The 21735-nt window shown below is 36.4% G+C and overlaps 1 long non-coding RNA gene across 2 annotated transcripts in view; it reads left to right on the forward strand.

Moving 5' to 3' along the window:
• LOC134737682 (uncharacterized) overlaps positions 1-21735 on the forward strand; it is a 134518-nt gene that overhangs the window by 25568 nt on the left and 87215 nt on the right. For both annotated transcript variants that reach the window (XR_010122798.1, XR_010122797.1), the window contains exon 2: positions 8863-8940. This is a non-coding gene — a long non-coding RNA (uncharacterized LOC134737682). The remainder of the gene's footprint in view (positions 1-8862; positions 8941-21735) is intronic.

A 21735-nucleotide genomic window follows, 5' to 3' on the forward strand; every position in this document is an offset into this window, starting at 1 on the left:
TATGGCAAATAGTTGTTGTTTGCATCTTAAATTGTAACTGTTAACTTGAAAGTGCTAGTCATTGTTTGGGACTTGAGAAACTTGAAACTTTGTAATTTAAAAATTACACCATCCTTAGCAGATTTTTATGTTTATTCTATGTCCTATGTTTCCCTAAATATAAAATGAACTTGAGTACTATGAAATCATTTATATTCTCATCATTTTAATCTTCTTTCTAGTTAATATTTTAAACTACAGAATTTCATATGTTATGATTTTTGTTTGGCAGATTTTTTTCAGGTTATACCTAAAGATGAGTTCATGAACACTTTTATGTGATGTATACATGTTAACACTAATTTCAATTAGATAACATATTACATTGCTTCTCATTGTTAATGTGTAATGGAAAGATAATAATTTTTCCTAAAAATAAAAAGAATAGCAATTTACTTCCTGACATAAAGTAATCTTAATATATACTCATACACAAAGTCCATGAAAGTGTGTATTTATATTCAAAGAAAAAAATGACTTAGAAAAAAGGGCAAACTTGTTAGGATTTTAAATCAATATTGCATGACATCTTTTTATCTACTGCCTGGAAGAAATAAAAACACATTAAACTTTTTATTAAAAGTAAGTTAGAGTAACTGAGAACATTTTCAATTGCATAATAAAGATTTGTGTCAGACATAAACAATGACTTTCTGTGAGCTCGCTCTGACATTGAACAAATTCAGAATGACATTCGCTATCCAACAAGGTTTTTCCTTCTGAAAACACAGCCCGCTAAGAATCTCCAAACTACACCGCCTCCTTGGTTTCTGTATAAAGCACCAGGCAAACTTGAAAAAAATAAACTAACTGGCTAGGGCTTGCTAAGGAAGCCTGAACAATGGGGAGGCTTAAGCAGAATTTTCTGAGAAGCCTATAGCTGCCAAACCAGGCCTTCAGAACCTACCCTTTTCTGGCCAGGATGGAGTAGCAGAGGAAGAGGATAATCCTAGAGCAAGCAGACCACATCCCCAAGCTCTACATAGCAGTGTATCAACATTCATTCACTCATTCATTCCACTTATGCAACAAATCTTTGCATGCTAGGCATTGTTCTGGGTGCTAGAATACAATGGTGTCCCTGCCCTCAGTCTAGCTCAGAAGACAGATAAAATAACTAATAAATATGTGACAAGTCAGGTAGCAATGTGTCCTGTGGAAAAAGCTAAAATAGAGGGAGAAAAGGGAACATTGGGGTGGGTTTAGACTTGCCAGATAAAATGCAGGACACCCAGTTAAATTTGAATTCCAAATAAATCCAAGTAATTTTTTTAGTGTAAGTATGTCCAAAGCATTATTTGGAGCATTCTTATATAAAAAATGGCATATTTGTTGTTCATCTGAAATTCAAATATAACTGGGCACCCTTCCTCCCACCCAGTACCCTACATCTGTGAATCTTATTTGGGTTAGAAGAGGGAGAAGAATTTTTATCTTTATGTTGAGTAGTCAATGAGGTCTTCTGATGATATGATCAAAAGAAGATACCTAAAATAAGTAAGGGAGTGAGCCATGCAAATATTTGGAGGAGGAATATTCGGTAGAGGGAAAAGCATGCGAGTGAAAACACCCTGAAGCCTTGCAAGTTACAATTACAATTTAAGTTGCGTTCACATTTATGTTCCCAAACAAAGCGTGCATAAAGTCCGATTGTCAAACATCTAGTGTGGAGTCTAGATGTGGCTAGGGAGTTGATTATTAGACCCATCAAGTCACCCAGAAATCCCCTTCTGATTCTGCAGAGTGTCTGTTCTTTAGCAAGAGGAACCACTGATGCTTGCAACTCACTTCTGAGTGACTACTCAGAGAAACTACTCAATGGAGTAGTTCTCAATGGAGTCCAGGCAACAGGACTTTGTGAACTGTAAAAATACCACCTGTGTTGAGCCTGAAGACCTTTAGTGTCTGGGTTTTATTTTTTTAAAAAAGTCTGATGCTGAGTTGCTTATCTGTTTCTTTCCAAATGCCCAGAACCTCACAAGTTAGTCGGCAAAATTGGACGGAAAATTTGGCCAGAATTCTAGAACACCCAATCCTGGTGCTTGCCAGAAATATCAAAAGAGTAGTCTTTCTTGTGGTACTTAGGATCTTCTGACTTCAGGTCCAGTTAAATACCAGGCACTTTCTTTTTCCTTTCTGGGTGGGAGAGTATGAAAGGGTAGGAGAAAATGAAATACCTAAGGTAGGGTCTGAGAAGAAAATATATCTCAGCATTTAAAATTTTTCACATTTTAGATCCTTGATTGAAAGTAATGTAAACTAATGAGTTTGAATGTTTTTCTTTTGAAGTAAAAAGAGCTGCATAGAAAAGAAAGTGGTGCCTATCTCTGTGCCAAGACCAAAGAGTAATTTTGTGTCCTGGCCATTCAAGTTGTGGGTTGCTTTTCCACAACTATGCCTCCACTGCTATTACTTAGTCTGCTCAGAGCTCTATGCTGACTGGTGCCCACATAATCTAATAATGAGCCAGATGCTCCTGCCATGTATGTACTCTTAGATGGTGACTTTGGAGGAGATTTAACTCTTTCATGATCCTAGGAGGCAATGGCATGGAAAAGACTGGAGAGTTACCTAACATCCTGAGATTAATTCAGCTTGCAAATTACTCTATGTGCAAAAAGGAACTGAGTTAACAATAACAGAAAACCAAGAAAGAGTAGTGGCTTAGAAAGATTTCTTTTTTTAATGTTTTGGGGTACTGAAAATTATATACAAATTATCAGGGATTTATTGGAGACTGTTAATTAAATAAAGACAACACAGTTTGTCAGAGATAAGATATCTCCATGTTGTGTGGAGTGATATGTATTCAGAGTTCAGTATCTAGTAGGAAATGTCACTTGGCTAGATGGTGGCCCCAGGAACAAGGTTTTGCCTTTTGATTTTGAAGAATCTAAAAGGTATCTAAAATGATACATAACTAGACAATTCCTCTTTAACCAGACATCTGTGGATACCTCAGGAATAATAAGTATTCCAGAAATATAGAGAATAAATTATGCTTCAGAGTTTTGCTCCAGATATGTCTTCTTAGGGTGTCAATGTTGGTTGAGCTGATTTAACCATCACTCTTTGTGGAATCCAACTCATAATTATAGGAGGGAGAGTAGAAAGCTTCACTGTGAAAGATGGCAGATCCTTAGTTTGACAATTTACGTATTTGCTTATTTAAAATAGATTTTATAATTTTAACAAAATATATAGAAATATTAGTGAGTATCCCTAAAATATACAGAATAAAATAAAAATTTATTCCCATTAACTATAGGTGACAACACTACTGATGTTTAAGTTTTTTCTATCTTTTTAAAAAAACTGTACCTATATATTAATTAGCACTTCATTTTCCTATAAAAATGCATAATCCTCTACATATAGTTTTGCTTTCTGCTCTTTTGCACTTCAGGTTATACTTTGCATTGATTTCATGCTATTAAACATTCTTAAAACATGTTTTTCAGAGGTTACACATTATTCTGTTATATGATAAACCATAATTTATTAAATCATTTTATATTTTGGGTAGTAATGATGACTCCAAATTTCTACTATTATAAATGATTATTCAGCAAACAACATTATACATAAAATTTTACATACACTTCTTAAAATTTATTTTAGAAGTTTTTTTTACGATGTAATTCTCAGATCAAAATGTATAGTCAACTTTAAGATTTGTGCTACATATTGACAAACTGCTGTCCAGGAACATTTGTTTATTGCAAGATTTTGTAGCAAGTATTCGTGCGTGTGCATTTTAAGCCTTTTTTCTAGTCTGTTTTCTTTGCTTTTTTCTTGTTGGGACTTTGATGTTTCATAAGGTTTGTATTTGTCTTCCAGTGATTAGCTTTAAAATTATACCTCACTGTAAGACCCTTAGTCCCCTGTTCTTTTAGATGACATAGTGTATACATATTTATTATATACATTACTGTGGATGCTCTGTTGTCCATTGATGCCTAAAAAGCGATTCTAAAACTTACTGTCATAGAACAACAATATTTTGTTATATCTCACAATTTAGGGAGTAAGAATTCAGATAGGGCTCAGCTGGGCAATTCTTCGGCTCCATATTTCATTAACTGTTATCACTTGTTGGTATTCAGCTGCTAGCTTGGCTGATCCGAAGGTTTCAAAATAGTTTAACTTGTATGTTGGTGGCTTGGTGGAGATGGGCCAATACATTAAGCTCAGCTGGGACCCTCTTCCTTCCCATATGGTCTCAGGGCCTTTCCAGGTGGTATCTTCAGCAGGGTATTCAACCTTACCATATGGCAGCTCATGGCTCAAATAGGGGTATTACAAGGAGACTGGGTGAGCTCTGAGGGGCTTCTTATGACCCAGCCTCAGCCTCAGAAGTAGTTGAATTTACCTGCATTTGATTCAGTAAGCAAGCACTAGGGTCAGCCCTGATTTAAGTGGAGAGGAATTATACTTGAAAGAGAAGGCTAGAAAATAATTTGTGGCTATCTTTAATCTACACCTTCCATCTTCTGGCCATGAATTGTTTACTTTCTCTAACATATAAAATACTTTCATCTCCTCCCAAGGTCTGCAAAAGTTTCATTCTCTTATGGCATCAGCTGGCAGTCCAGAATTTTGTCAACTAAATGAGGTCCATGTACTCTCTGCACTCTTGCTTCCCCCGCCACCATATGCAGGGGTGGGATAGAAATAGAGTCATTACAACAAATAATCCAGTTGTATAAGGTTCACAGCAATTTCTGAAATCCAGCATGGTTTGGGGCTTGTTGACTCCCTAAAAATGATTCTTCATGAGTCTTGGCTATACCCTCTGGGTTCCTGATTCTTCCCTTTGAGTTATCCTTTCTTTTCCAATAGAAATTACCAATATTTACATCTACATATTAATAGCTTTCTCAACCAGCTCTGTAGCTGTAGAAGTTTTGAGGTTCAAAGCCCTCTTATTTTGTACAATTTCTGTCCATTTTAGTCTAACCCAATGTAATTACTTTAGAAAGTTTTTGATTTCTTTTCTTTTTTTCTTTTTTAATGTTTTTGAAACAGGGTCTTGCCATGTTGCCCAGGCTGGTCTTGAACTTGTGGCCTCAAGCAATTCTCCCACCTTAGCTACCTGAGTAGCCAGAATTACAGGCATGAGCTCCTGTTCCTGGCTCAGTTTTTGGTTTCTTAGTTATCAATTAATAATATACTCCTTTAGAGAAAAGCCATGTCTACAAATCTCTTTGAGATTAACCCTTTATCTTAGGCTCCCTATGAGATTGCTGAGTGAAAACACCCTAAAAACTCCTAGAAACTTCACTGTCTACTGATGAACGTTTTCTTAGTATGAACCCCTTCTGTAGCCCATGCTTCCCTCAGAACCTAATCCACTACATCAGTGCTTTTACCTTCATTCCCATGCTCCGTAGTGTCCTCATGGCCACTATCACCAAAGAATACATAGTTCCTATATAGAAGGTGTACATTTTTTTTCTGGCACTTGCTAAGTTTTCCTACCACTAGCTATACCCCCCAACACGCCACCCCATTTTTCATAGACTACTGCTGCTTCTGTTGCCTCTTTCCGCAGGGATTTCTGAAAGGCTTTATCAGCCTCAGCTGCTTTAATCAACACTTACACAATTTGAAATTTATCTTGCGATTTCCCTGGAAATGGAGTTCACGAATTTTGCTGTTGCTGTTTTCCTTACTGCGTAGAGTCCAAGAGAGGAGAGAAGAAGCAGATCTAACCTGCTACCATCTTACTACCAGAATAAAAATGAAATTATTTTAATATTCTTATATATTTTTTAAAGTGATCGCTCTTAGGGGTGTGTGTCAGAATGATAAGGGGTAAAACAGAACATTTTGAAACAGCCAATTTGATATTACCTTAATTTGTGTGAACACAATTTATTGAGGCCACTTGGGTATCACAATTTTTATTAACAAGTAATATGTCAAATGAGACACCCCATCGTTCATTTCAGTAATGAGTTCAGATGGGGGTGAGAGTTAGAGATAAGATGAGAAAGTATATTGCATATATTAATGAGTAAAGTGGAAAGGAGGAAAAGGAGATTGGCTAAGAGGAGGGGAACAATGTCTAGCAGCTAGTTTATAAGAAGTGACAAAATGAACTGAAGTCAAAGCGACTAAATGGAGAAGGCTGTCTGAATGGACTTCTCAATGAATATGACATTAATCTCAGAGGAAAAGTCCATGGTGTATTTACATTGAAAGAAGCATGCATATATTATAAAATCCAACATAAAAGTTAAATAAAGTTTTAAGTCAAAATAAAAGATTCTATCTGGAATTCTTTTCAACCTGATCACATAGCTGGCTCTCATCATTCAATTCTCAGGTTAAATGTCACCTGTTGAGGAAAGACTCTGAATTCCCAACCCAAAGTACTCCCTAAGTCTCTACCTCATTAGCCCATTATATTCATAATAGCACATTTCACTCCGTTTTCAGTTTATTTACTTTTCATTTTTATGATCCTTTGTTCCACTCATCCCAATCAATTATCAGCTCCATTACAATGATATCTTCCGGATCTTTTCAACGCTATTTTCTCTACATCTGGACAGATCCTGGTGCCTAGTAGGACCACAATAACATTTTGTTTGTGAATAATAGAGACGGCATGGAAATTTCAGCCTGTCAGCAGCGTGCCACAGGGGTTTCCACTTGCAGGGATCTAGTCCTTCTTTTCTGCTCTTAGGCATACTTAGATGCAGGTGGGACTTTGTTCCAACAAATTGGTTATTTATAATATATAAGAAGCTAAAGACTGTATCATTTTTCTGTTGCACTGGATCATCTCATCAGCACTCATTAATTTTGAGTTTGTAAGGTATGTATTTTGTTTCCTGTGTGGTCTAGTCATAGAGATAGTTTTATCTCCTACTTTCCAAATGTTGTTTGTTTCTTATAAATGGTTTCACTGGCTGTTTAATTAGCCAGGGCCTTCCTAACATTATTATGCAATGATGATGGTGATGAGAATTCTTCCCTTGTTCCTGAATTTAATGAGAATATCTCTAGTAATTTCACAATAAGGTGAGGCTGATGAATGATTTAAGAGCTCTTCTATATCATGGTTAATGAGTAATGGGATTTCATTTTATCCAATCAGATGTTTTCATAATAGTGCTGGTATTTGGTGATTTCACATCTATGTAACTGAGATAAATGCATAATTTCCTTATTTTCTTGTTATCCTTATCAAATTTTGATACCATATGTTTAATTTTTAAAATTAAAAAACTAGCCAGGCAGGTTGTTGAAGCCTGTAATCCCAGCACTTTGAGGCTAAGGTGGGCAGATGGGCTGAGTCCCAGAGTTTGAGACCAACCTGGGCAACATGGCGAAACTCCATCTTTACAAAAGCACAAAAATTAGCTCCATCTTTACAAAAAAACACAAAAAACACAAAAACATGCCTGCAGCCCCAGCTACTTGGGAGGCTAAAGTGAGACCATCGATTGAGCTCAGGAGGTTGAGGCTGCAGTGAGCCATGATTGCACCACTGCACTCCAGCCTGGGCAACAAAGAACCACCCTGTCTCAAAGAATGAATAAGTAAAAATTCACTTTAATTTAATTTTAAAACTAATGTTTATTATTTTTTAGATCCTAGAATAAGTAATATAAGGCCGGCAATTTTGTTCTTTGAACATTTAAGAGCAAAAGCTCATTAGTTAAAATAAAATACCATTTTGGCTTAGAGCCATGTTTGGAGATAGTTTTTTGTAACATATCCAATTAATTCAATGTTTACTTGTATATATGGATTGTTTAATTAAACTTGGTACAATTGATAAATGTATATTTTATCAGAAAATTGCCCAATTCATCCAACTTATCAAACTAATTAGAATTAGGCATTTTAATCTTCCATGACCGTCTTTATCAAATGATTTTGTTAAAAATAGTGTAGTTGTTAGGAGCACAGGTTTTGGAGTAAGGGTGAGAGGATTCTTCTTTGAAATTCCATCATTGATACATAAGAAGCTTTGCTATAATAGCAAGTGAAACCCCCGATTTCAGTGACCACATTTATTTAAAAAAAAAAAACAAAACAGAAATAAACACTTTAGAGTTTTGTTTTAAGGATTAACAAATAGGCAAAGCTTAAGTGTAGTGTCTGCTACAGAAAAAGTACACAATACATCACAGGTATTTATCATTATAATTTCAATCATTGTTTCTTTCTGGGTTTTATTTGCAGGAAATTTTTCTCTTATACTTCTTGAATTTATTTAATATTTATATTATCTTTTTCTTTTATAATAAATCATTTTCTGCTTTTATCTTCACTATTATCTTTCTTCTATTTCCCTTAAGTGGGTTTTCTTTTTCTAACTTCTTGAATTGAACTCTGGTTTATTTTCATTTTTTTTCTTATTTAGTTGCAAAAATATTACAAGGCTGTGATTTTGTCTCTTCATACCACCTTGGCTGCATCTCATAAAAGTTAAAATGTAACATACTAATTTTTATTATTTTCTAAATCATCTTTAACTGTTAACTTTTATTTCTTTTTGGTCTGAACAAAGTTATTTAGAAAAATTATAGCAACTTTTCTAATGGTCAGAGTTTTTGCTTGTTTTGTTTCTTTAGCCTTTTATTATTATTTCTTATATTATTTTATGTTACTCAGACAATGTACCCTAAATAATTTCTGCATTGTGGAATATACTAAAATATTTTCTGAAACTCTACATGCCTATTTTTTCTGCATGTTTTATAAATATGATATATTCTATATTCTTTTTAGAGTTTATAGTGAAAGTATATTTTTTAATTTAATTTAATGTTTTCTCTATATATATTTTTTTTCTTGAGACAGGGTCTTCCTCTGCCACCCGGGCTGGAGTGTGCAGCAGCATGACCATGGCTCACTGCAGCTTCAACCTCTCAGGATTAGGTAATCCTCTTACTTTGGCCTCCCAAGTATTAGCAGGGACTACAGATGTGCATTACCATGCACGGCTAATTTTTTGCATTTTTTGTAGATATAGGATATTGCCATGTTGTTCGGCTGCTCTCAAACTCCTGGGTGCAAGCAATCCATTTACCTTGGCCTCCCAAAGTGCTGAGATTACAGGTGTGAGCCACTGTGCCCAGCTGAAAGTATATTTGTTAATTTAACTATATTAGTTAATTTTCAAATGGTCTCCATTTTTCTCTTGATCTACTAGAGGCATCAATAACAGAGAACAGTGTTAGTCCTCTATAAAAACTGTTTCTGTACATTTTTAACATTATGTATTTGATTCCTTTTTCTTAGCCTATAAAGATTTGTGGTGACCTTTTCACTACTTTATTTGAAAGTATACTTTTTCTGTATAAATGGCTTTTTGTAATTAGATTGCTTTTCCTGCAATATGCTTTTGGTTTAAATTAATATTTTCATCTCTACAATTGAACATATGGACAACTTTTTCTGGGTAAAAATAAAAGATATCTGAAGAGACTGGAAAGATCAAAGTCCATCATGATACATTTAGAGCAGAGTAACTGCCCTTGTTCTCTTCTGAAGGGAACATCTTTGCCTGAAGAATTTTCTGCTGACATGCAGGTGATAACATGCAACATTAGCATGAAAAGTTGTGAGAAGGAAGGATTTGCTCTTGACTAGTTAAGAAATAGGCTTAATAATTCACAAATTTCTTATGAGATTAGACTTTAATACCTAATACTCACCTTTGTCAAGGAAAATATATTTGACACTGTGGGAAATAATTGCAATTTATGGAAATGTTTTGAACCAAGGAAAGAAAAATAAAAAAGATTGCTAATCAGAGAATGGTTAATATGAAGTTGACTCACTGTGCTGGAGGGAAGAGGGATCTTGACCAACTCATCCTCTGGTCTTTCTCTCAGACAACACTTTGTTTGGCTCCCTAAAGTCATACTTCATCATCACAATTAAAATTCTTTTTACATAACACTTTAAAAGAGAGACTGCCGTTCATCCCACAGATACCTTTTCACAACTATCATTTTTAGATATCTAACTACATTTACGAATCCTTGCTTAATGCTTTTTTATTTGTTCCTATCTTCTTTTTCCAGTCACAGATGGTAGAGGACAGGACTGTCTTGAGTTTAGTTTGCTGTGTAGTAGGCTTAGCACAGAAACATGCTGTAAAGTCTATCATGATGTGTTGCTGTCTCCTTTTACAAATATTATCCTTCCATAACTCTTCTCACTTTTCCCCCCAAAACGAGCAGAATAATTGATGGTAGTCCAAGTGTTAGGTAAAAAGGTAACCTACAAAGGACAGAGAAGTTTTCGCTTTTTCTTTAAATCTTCAGTCCTGGGCCAAAATTATTTAAAAACTGTATTTGACAAGGCCATAATATAAATATAGTTTGAAATATTTTCATAAAATTTGCAATTGCATAGTTAATTGGGCGAGAGGGAGTAGGCAGACAGTTAGGTTAGATGTAAGTTGCTGTATCATCTCATCAAAGGAATCTAAGTAGCCTCTTTGTCTCGATCTATCCATTAATTTTCAAATACATTTCAACCACTTCATAATCTACTGATTACTGAATGAGCTATTATCTATGTAGTCTGATTTTGGTGGGGGTGGGGAGGGCGCTTAAAAGGAAAATTGTCTTGAACATGCAGTACCTGGTAGAGGTTTGAATAAAACAATGCCAAAATATACTGGCTCTATCTTAGGACATCCAGGATCCCTGAATAGTCTGTAATTAAGGAGGAGTTGGAGGAGTGGTGCTTGCATTATGTAAGGGAGGGATACATAATTGAATTAAGCAGTGGAGCAAGGGGAAGAAAACAAAGATCAAGGCCAAGTAACATCAGTTCCTGTTCTTGGCAATGACATTTATGATGAAAAAATTTCTTTTGTTATTTTGCATATTATACCACTCTTCTTCAAATGAATACACTACTGCAAAATTTGTAATTTACACAAAGTTCTTTTGAATATTTGAACGTTAAAGGAAAGCTTTACCAGGTTTAGCTTTAGGAGGTCTAGAAATCTCTCCTAATACTTCCTGTGTGGGCCTTTATGTTGGAACATGAAAGCAGCTGACAATGTAAAGAGAAAGAAAACCCTTAAGAGTGAACATAGTTACTGGTGTCCCACACATAAACTGTGCAGTTGGGAGTAGCCTCAGGGGGCCATTTCCAGGGAAAGCCTCACCTGGAGAGGTCAGAACCTCAGGATTTTAAAAGCAAGGGGCATGCTTCATTACAATGTGGGCTGGAGGTGAGCAAACATCCCATCACTCTGTAGAGAGGCTGTTTCAAGGCTCACGCAAGAGTTCAGGCATAAATACACAAGCAGGAGGCCCTTTAGAAGGAGTTCAGACAAGTTATATACTACCTGAATGTGAGCCAGGCCAAACTGCTCAGGCCTGAATGAAAAGGAAACAGTTTATAGGCTGTAGGGCCGCTTACCAATCCATCTTTTTCACTGGGGAAAAAAAAAATCCCTTTTGCAGAGGTGATGAAAACCTGTATTAAAAGGTGACACAGAAAGAAAAAAAAGGGCTAAGCCAATTGGTTGAGTATTTCAAAAAATGAGAAAAAATAAAACCAACATGATTTTTAAACTATTTAAGTGGAAGGGGCAAAAAGGGAAGAATAATTATGGTATATTCTATGATTAGTAGTTCCAGGCCAAATAATAATGACAGCAAAGAACACTTAGAAAAATTTAAGAATTATGTTATTTTTAAGTAAACATCTGTTTTTATGATAGCTACATATATGAATATGTTGATGAACCCTTTACAATAGTGTGAGATCTGAGGTTTGTAAAATTCAAACACAGCCAATTAAGTAGGCCCATAGCTAAAACCTATGCTCTTGAAAAGTCTAGAAAGGAGAAGTCTAGCCAAAGCACAATTCGTGAATTGGTAATTGCTCTGTTCTATTATGGATATTAGTCTGTAAATGACCTTTGACATACTTCAAGCTCTCTTAATGCACACAAGCCCATGGGCACTTGCAGATACATGCACACCTCAATGTAGATCATAAATGTTTATTACCATTGCCCATTATAGATTGAAGATAGAATGCACAGTAATACACATAGAGTATCATATTAGTGGTCTTTGAAAAGTGCCCATAAAGGACATATATTATTCTTTTGCATTAATGTAAAACATATAAGAGGAATTGCTACTTGGTTCTGTGACCAGAAGGGATGGAAATGTGTCACCCCGATCCCCTTACAAGATAGGACTTGTTGACTCAATTGCTGGAAGACAGCCTCCATTAGTCAGCTCCTCCAGGGTTTCCAAAGTTTTATGTGAGCTGCGTGTTCCAAGACATATTCTTGCCCCACCCCACTCCTTGCCCTGAAACAATGATTGATTGAGGCGGATGTAAATATCCATCATATTCTGCCTAAGGCAGGAGAACTCTGAAGGGCTCTATATGCACATGAGCTTTTGGCCAAGGTTTTATTAGACCTCCATGGGTGTTCAATTTCTCCCTCTGACCAATGCTACCTCTTATTCTGACATACTTGACTTATCAAAATCATTCTTAGTGCCTTCTTCCAAGAAACCTGGAATATGGTCCTGGAAATAAGACCATATTAAAAGGATTTCAGTAAGTGTTTTGTGCATCAAACTTATTTTATAAGTTGGGCAATGAAATTACAAAAGGAAGACAACCTGCTTAGGTTGAATAGTGCATGACACATTAGGTATCAGGGCTATTTTCTAGTCTTTTGATTACCACTCATTCTTTTGATTGTGAGACTTATCAGGGACGTTCGATGCGAATGCATAACATTGTAAGTTGTATTCCATTAGCAAGTGAAAATCTAGGCTATCAAGTAACTATAGTTGCATATTAAAATTATAGACAGGGTAACTAATAAACTAGAACATAGAGGCATATTAAATAACTTGAGTCACCACTGGCTCTATCTTTCTCTACATTTTCAGTAGAATTACGTAGCTAGAAGGGATCTTGGAGAACATGTAGTTCAAGTCTTTCAATGGTACACAAGCAGAACCTGAAACTTTATGATCTCGGAGTTAAACATGAAAAGTAGACAAGATACTTTGATAAGAAGTAGATAAACCCAAAGACAGTCAATGCATTACGTGGTATTTGGGGGATAGGTGTGGAGTTAAGGACAATACAAGGTATTACCTTCAGTTGGGTTCATCAGTTTTTTAGAGAACGATTGAATACACATTTACTTCCCTTAACATGGAAAAAGGGCAGATGAAACTACATGACATGTCCTGTTGTTTTCTTAGTTTCATGTATTTCAAAACTTTAAATTGAGTCAAATATAATCATTTAGATCATGGATGTTTATTTAGTATCCAGTATGTGCTAGGAAATGTTCTAGGTGCTGGGAATACAGTGATAAGTAAACTCCTAAAGTCTCTGACCTCATGGAGCTTATATTCTGATAGAAGATATATGATAATTAAGTAAGCAAATAAGTAAATAAATGTAGCTCATATATATTAAACTTTCAAGTATGTTTTAACAATAAAAATGAAGTAAGGTAAAAGGATAGTGTATTAGTGAATGTTCTCTAGAGAAGCAGAACCAATGGGAAATGTAGATAGATGGATAAATGGATACATAGATGGATAGATGGATGGAAGGATGGGTGGATGGATGGATAGACAGATAGATAGATGATAGATAGATGGATGGATGTACACACACAGACATATAGAAAGAGATTTATTATCAATGAAGGGTTAGCTCCAAAGCCTATAGAGGCTGAGAAATCCTATGATCTACTGTCTGCAAGCTGGAGGCCCAGGAAAGCCAGTGGTGCAGTTCCAATTCAAGCCTAGAGGCCTGAGAACCAAGAGAGCCCACAGATATAGGTTCCAGTCTAAATTCAAAGGCCTGAGAACTAGGGGCCAACGATGTAAGTCCCAGTCAGGTTCTGAAGGCCCAAGAACCAGGCTTGCTAATATCCAAGGGCAGAAGGAAATGGATGTCCCAGTTTGAGCAAAGAGAAAAAATTTGTCCTGTCTCCACTTTTTTGTTCTACTGGGGCCCTCCACAGAATGGATGATGCCCATACCCATTGGTGAGGGTGATCTTCCTTACTCAGTTTACCAGATCAAAGGCCACTCTCTTTGGGAAACACCCTCAAAGACACACCCAGAATTAATGTTTTATGAGATTCTTGGCATGCCTTAGATCACTCAAGTTGACACATGCAATTTACCATTACAGCCAGGTGTGGTGGCTCACACCTGTAATCCCAGCACTTTGGGAGGCCAAGGCAGGAGGATTGCTGAAACCCAGGAGGTTGAGGCTGCAATGAACCAGGATCGTGCCAAGGCACTCCAGTCTGAGTGACAGAGCAAGACTCTGTCTCCGCCTCCAAAAAAATACTTAACCATTACAGACATTGACATGGCAGAATATTCTAGGTGGGATTGTAAAAGTTATACTCTGGAAGATTAAATTTGGGTAGAAAGGTGGTTGAGGAAAGAAAGTGAGCCATGCAAATATCTGGAATACAAGTATTCCAAACAGAAAGTAAAAGCCCTGATATAGGAAGGGTTTTGGCGTGTAGAGGAATATGAAGGCAAGGGTTGTTGGAGTGCACTGAGTGAGTTGAAGTATGATAGGAAATTAAGTCAGAGTGGTTGTCAGAATCTCATGACTTAGAAGTCATGATAAGGATTTCGAATTTTATTCTAAGTATAACGGGAAGGCATTGGAAGGTTGAGGGTAGGAACATGATATAATATATCTTTTAGAAAGATCACAGACAACTGTGTGGAGGCCAAATTATAGACAGTAAAAATATCATAGAAGCAAGTAGTGTGAGGAGTACTGAGAGACTATTGCAGTAGTACAGAAAAATGATGGTACTGGCTTTGCTTATGGTGATAGCCATGGAAATGATAAGTTGTTGAATTTTAAATATGTTTTGATTAGGAACTGACAGTTTTGCTGTTGATTTGGATTGGGGGTGTGAGAGAAGGAGAGCAGTCAATGATGACTCTCAGGTTTTTTTTTTTTTTTTTTCTGAGCAACTGAGTAGATGATAGTTCATTTACTTAGATTGTGGCCACTATGGGAAGAAATAAATTGGTGCCATAAGTAAGCATTGAACTATTGCCAATGGTTCATCTGTGGCATGATTAGGTTTTCAGATCTCTCCTGATCCAGTTATGGCTCTGCTTTTGCTTATTAGCGCTCCACCATTGAGCTGGGGTCAAAACAGGTAGAAAACAAGAATCTGACATGCTAGAGTGCCAAAAGAGAAAGAGAAAAAAGGAGAACTGGAAAGCATAAGATTGTAGGATTGAGAAGCAATGATTATGGTGTTTGTCTTTTTTTTTTCTGGAATAGTTGTAACAAAGCATATGAGATGTTCTGCCCTTCTATAAGGAATGTAGAAAATATAATACAAAGGTTCTTTTAAATTCTATAATGTTCCCCATTTTTATTGATATTTTCCTAAAATGAAATAGAAATGAATAATGCAAATAACCTGATTGCAATTTTCATTTCTATTCCTCAAAATACAGTGCTTCACCCACAGCTGTATAATATTCATTGGCAAAATAAACAAATATAAGAAAATTTTCTGATTACCCTCTTCTCCTCACAGCATTTCCCTGCTGTTTTTGGTAAAGGACTGCTTTATCTATGGCTTCATGTATGTTTGTGAGAAGGAATGTTGGTTGCAAGTATTTGAAAGATGTGTGTTTACATTTAAGTTTCCTTCGAAATTTCAGTCACACTACTTAAATTAGTTTATCTCAAAAAACACTCATAAGGTCACAGATATTGCCTCAGCTAAGATCCTCTGAGAATTTGAAGCCTCACTGGGTCTCTATGCCAAGAGAGTAATATTTGAATAGTTGATGTTGACTAATTCTACTACCTACCATGCCATCTTTCATCCAACCAGCAACAAATTCATAAAAAATCCATTATTTGCCAGTTCTGCCAAGATGAATATGCATTTGCCTTAGGAAAGTTTTGCCAAAAGCAGGACATGTTGGTGAGAAGCCCTTATCAAAATCATCATCCCATTATTATAATCATTATCATCATCACATTATCATTGTCATCATGTCGTTATCTTGGGGTGGGAGGCAAGAAAAGCTTGTGATAAGATGATACATTTCTTAGACACACAGGGTATTTCTAATCTGTTTTCCACACGTCTCATAGACTCTGTGCCTTGAGACCTTTTAATATGCATGTTCAGAGACTAGTGGTTATAATAAAGCGAAACTTAATTGATGTGCTGCAGTAATATGTAGCTCCAACTAACTCTTATGAAGTGACAACCCATCTACAGAGAAAAATTCCAATCCTTAATTATTATTAATATAGCTGTCTACGTGATTTAGCTCTGAAGCCATTTCAATGGGCATTGCATTTTCAATATAGGTCAATTAATTTCATATTAATTGCTGTTATTATGTTGCCCCAATTGACCTATTTCATATTTGCAAGGCTCCAATGTAGAGGAGAAAAAGACAACAGAGCAAACCTTTCCTTTAAGCTGCTGTAATGTCCCATCTTTCTGGAATTGCATTCAGAGTAAGGATTTTGTATGAAAGGGCTTCAGGAAGTTACAAAACTCTTTTTACATGGCCTGTTGGATCTGTGTACAATTTCTAGCATTACCCAGAATAAATACCAGGAGACTGGTGTGGTTTATAGAAGAGTTTATAGAGAAAAAAAATCCACCCACCAGCTCCCATGCTGAGGATTACAACCAGGTCCCTGCTGCCAAGTTCTGTGTTTAGGTAAAGCATGAGAAAATCTGCCATTTTTTTTAAAGTCACAAAAGGGTTTCTATAGATGGAGCGGTAAGAAGCTGACAGCTTTTTATGCATAAAAGGCAGCTGTTCCTTCTCAGGTAATATTATTAATAAACCCTAAGGTAATGTTTGCTCTGAAATATGTCTAATTGAAATAATTTACTCTGACCCTTGGAGGATTATGAAACTGTTTTCATCATGTTCACACACAGCAAAATAATTATGAGATGCCATATGGAAAAGCCATCATGTGGTAGATGTCTTTCTGAATCTATATTTTTGAAATGTTTCCCACAGATAAATCATATAGCTAATTTACAAAGTAGAGGTGAGCAGTCCCTTTTCCATGTGGAGATCTGATGTGAAATGTTTGCAGACCCAGAATATTAACAGGGGCGTTGACATCAGTAATTACTATAGTTATGAGACATTTTTCACAAAGTATTATGAGAGCAATACTTAGTTATACAGGGAGAAAAAAAGCATGGGACTTTTTACATCGTGTATGAAATATGTAGGTACCGACAGTCTCAGAAAACAGTGTGGGCACATTGGTGACTGAGGTGCTTTTTGCCTGTAGCATAAAATCTGTCTGGAAAGTTCCAGCAATTTCCACTGAGATAGCACATTTGGCAAGATGAGGCTGAGTGTGGTATGTAAGGACTTTCGGGAAAACTTGTCAGCTTTCACAGGGAAAGGTCCAAGTGTTTATGGGAACTATGAAGTGGTGTTGGGTGGCTCTCAAAGGGATCTGTGGGGTCACTGGGGACAGGCATTTGAAAGCTTTTTGATGGAAGCTCTTCTGAACTTATCAAAATGGTTAAAAGTCTGGCAGTGAGTCTCATGAGAGCAGACTTTCTTGTGAAATTTCTGGTATGGTACTTTCCTGCCGGGGTGAGAACATCTTAGGAGGACAGACTTTCTCATCATATTTTAATTCTTGGGATCTGTGTCCCTGCTAAACCCAGGAAATGGAGAATCACAGGAAACAGCATTACTTTTCAACCTCTGGGAAGTTAAGATCAGATTTCTCTGGAGTTTCAACTGTTTAAGTAAATCAACTTGCCTAACTTCCTGGCCATCCCCCCTCCCACCACCATAAAAAAGGTGGGGCACAAGAAAACAAAGGGAAAGACAAGAGGATTTATGAAAAGTGTAATTTACTTTTCCATAAGTTCCCAGTTTCTACAGACTTCCATCAAGCAAGAAAATCAACAAGGTAGTAAATTATAGCTTGTTAACCCTGTTGTACTTAAAATACTTAGTCTGCTTTTTCTTACCTCTCCCTCAGGGGTATCAGAAGCCTCTTTGACCCTTTGTGTTGTCAGTTATGTGAGGGATCTCCAGCTGCCCATTATTGGATTTCAGAGAACTTGGTCACAGTTGCAACAAATGAGCATTTTCTTCTTCTAACAGCTCTTTTGAGGCAGACACGGGGATGTGGATCGTGAGTCCGGTCAGTCAGTGTCATCTCACAATTAGCTAATAGTTGGCACATGGAAAGCCTAGTTCCAATCCCCATGGGTCCTTGCGAGAGCCTCCCATTTGTTTACAGCCTCATTTTCCTTCCATTCTCAGCATTCAATTATCCTTAAACTTTCAAAGAAAAACAAATTTACATAAAAGCTCATGTATGTGTATATGATCTACAAATATTTACAAGATTATCTTAGAAATGCATGACAGAAATTTTTTCGGTTTTCCAAAATTGCAGTCTACCTTCCAAAACAGAACATAGGATTTAAAAAAGAAATAGTGAAATGCAAAACTGGAAACCTGACAAAACTATGGAACTGCTGCTATTTTCTAATATATTTCAGGTCAAATCCTTGTACTTCCCATTTTTAAACAACTGCCAAACCTTCATTTTTGTATCTACTAGACATCTGTGCTATTGGTTAGCACTATTTCTAGCTATTGACTATCCTAAAATATTTTCTGTGATTTATAGTCTATCATTATTATAGTGCAGCCTCTGAATGCATGAACTAGAGATTTATTGCACACTCGTGTCTTATACCAGACTCATGTAATAGAGGAAAGGTAAAATGTCTTGGCTTGTTGAGGGCTCCCTTCTTCAAGTAGTTGTCTTTTTGGTGCGGGGCGTGCAGCTTGATTAAACTACGTCAAGAAGGTCATTGACCAAACGTTGTCTTTAATAGTTTCCCATAACGTGTATTCCTCATAGGGAGCTTTTCTCAGCTCAGGTTATTTCCACCAATGTTCTCAAACCAAAAGAATGGTCTTTGCAGTAAACCGACAAATTCCCACATTTCATCCTCTATCTCACACGTAAGTGATGACAGCATTTATATTTCTTCTGCTGTCTGGGCCAAGAACAACTGGATTAATGAGGCTATCTCTTTTTCATAAGTGCATTATACTCTCTCTTTGACCTTTTAAGCATGGGAATTTTTGATTTTATAAGACTGATTAAGGAGGAGAATTCCCCATCCCCATGCCACTGTACTTCTCTTCACATTTCCTGCCCCAAATGGCCAGCCATCAATGAGGATGTATTCAGTAAATATACACACAGACATATACACTCTACGCACACTTTCACATCAACTGGAATGTAGTGTCTATAGCAAAGGTATAAAGCAAAATTTGTTGTAGGATTGCTTTCTCATGTTATATCACACTCCACAACACTTTTTGAAAGACACTATCACAAAAAGATAAACTGCACAAGTATTTCAAGAAATATATTAGCTAACACTAAATGTATAAAATTTAGGAAAGATAATCTGACACCCAATTTCCTTTTCAGAAATATATTGGTGATAATTTCATGTGTTCTTACCCATTATTGTTTATTAACATTGTAGTTCCTGATTCCTAATTCTATTTTTATATGTGAATGGCTGATAACTATGTGGGAATAGAAACATGAGAATATGGCTAAATTCGCAAAGCCAGAAACTAGTGCTTCTTTCATATCCTTCATTCAGGCACCACAGTGCTTATAAATTTTTATTTTGGACTCAAGAATCTCATTATGAGGTCAGTATTTTCCTCCTATTTTTATTCCAATGAAATTTAGCCGATGCTAAGGCAATGAATTGATTATGTCCTAAAAGAGAATGTTGACAGAGGGCAGTTTCTCAAGACATTGCTAAATGCACTTGGCTGTTGAGTAATTAGGCTTCCTGTTCTCAGAGCATCAGAACAAGCAAATGAGAGTTGCCTTAAGGTTTCCTTGTTTAGAACATCACTTATGTTTGCCATTTCAGAACCAGGTAAAATCCTTTCTGGTAAAACTTAAACAGTCAGCCAAATTCTTTTATTCTATTAGAGTATCATTTAAATGAAAATATCCCTAGAAATTTCATTTTTCCTCATTTTTTCCCCATTTGACAATAACAGAAAAAGGAGCTGGTATCTAACCACTCATAAGTTAATTGCAAATGAAAAAGAGGATTTGGAACTGAAGTATCAAGAAGGGGGCTGGGTCTTTTCCCAAATCTCTAGTTTCTACTAAGCATCTGTCAAATAGGGAAATCCCATTTTGCTATCCTACAGGGATCTCATAATGAACACATACATATAAAGAGGAATTTTAAAATTCTTATCTCCAAACTGTTTCTTCCTTTATCTAGTGCATTTCAATAAATTATGCCATTATCTATGCAGTTGCTTAAAATAAAATAAAAAAAAAAAACAAGTATTCTCCTTGATTCCTCCCTTTCTTCAACACCTACAATATATATAGCACATCCTCTACTCTGCTTAAGTCTCTTGGTACCTACTGCTAACACCTTAGCACCTCAATTTAAATCACCATTATCTTTCACCTAAACTACTGAAATAACTCTGATCAGTCAGGGTCAAATGAGAAAACAGAATCAATGCTTGGGAGTATGTAAGAAGCCTAAAATATATGACAAAGGAATTAGAAGGCTGAAAAGCCAACCAAGGATGGTGTGCCAACCCACACAAGTGTTGCCATTCCTACACCTGGAGGGCGGAGGGAGAATATGATATTACCAGAACCTAGGAACCAGGGCCAGTCAGCTGGAGGTGAAACCACAGTGAGAGGGGCTGTTTAGATCCCTGATTAGAATTAGAACCATGAGGAGATGAGGCCATTACTAGAGATTCTACCAGAAGCAGTGGGAGGGTTGGAATGGGGGGCCTAATTTATCCCTTCCTTCAGCCTAAACTCATAATTAGGGCTTCCCATTTACCCCACCTAGCTAGAAAGCAGTTAACAAGAAACCTTGAACATGTTTGTAAAAGCCAATTTCTGGCAAGCAGAATAAGTGTGGGAAATGAATCTGTGAGCAGTAAGGAAGTAGGAAGTAAGGAAGTAGCACAGTCCACCCCTTTTTCTGTGCAGCATGCATTTTTGCTAACCATATATCATTTATTCCCATGAAACAATGACTTCATTCTTCTACCTAATAAAATGCAACCCAAAACAAATGAAGATACTGTCACACCTCTCCACAAAAGGGACACAAAAAGTCTCATCTTCACTTTTCATTCTCAAAGTTGAAGGTGGTCAAGTGATACAATATCCTATTCATCAGGTCTAGATGCAGTTTCTTAGAGTGCAGTGATTTGTGAATTAAAATGAAAATCTATGCATCATGAACACTCCCTCATAGATCATATGAATAGAGAAAGAGGAAAGGGCAAAATAGAAATAATTTGTTAATATATACATAACAAAAGCAGGCAGAGCTAGCATCACCCTCATCTCTGTCTCTAATCATGAGTGTGCTGCCTTCCTTCATTCTTTTATGTTTCTCTTGCCCTCAACCAGAACCTCAGTTGGTCAGGGTTATTTATCTGGCTTGTGAACCAAGACTTCCTTCCTGAAGGGTTGGAACCCTTAGTGATTTGACTTTACTGGATAGTTGCGTTTTGATTTTTACTACTAAGCTTGAAAGTACTAAGGGAAGATGAGAGTAAATCCTACCATGTTTCAGCAAAACAATCTTCA

The sequence above is a fragment of the Pongo pygmaeus genome, chromosome 11 (genome assembly GCF_028885625.2).
Source record: "Pongo pygmaeus isolate AG05252 chromosome 11, NHGRI_mPonPyg2-v2.0_pri, whole genome shotgun sequence".
Taxonomy (NCBI): Eukaryota; Metazoa; Chordata; class Mammalia; order Primates; family Hominidae; genus Pongo; species Pongo pygmaeus.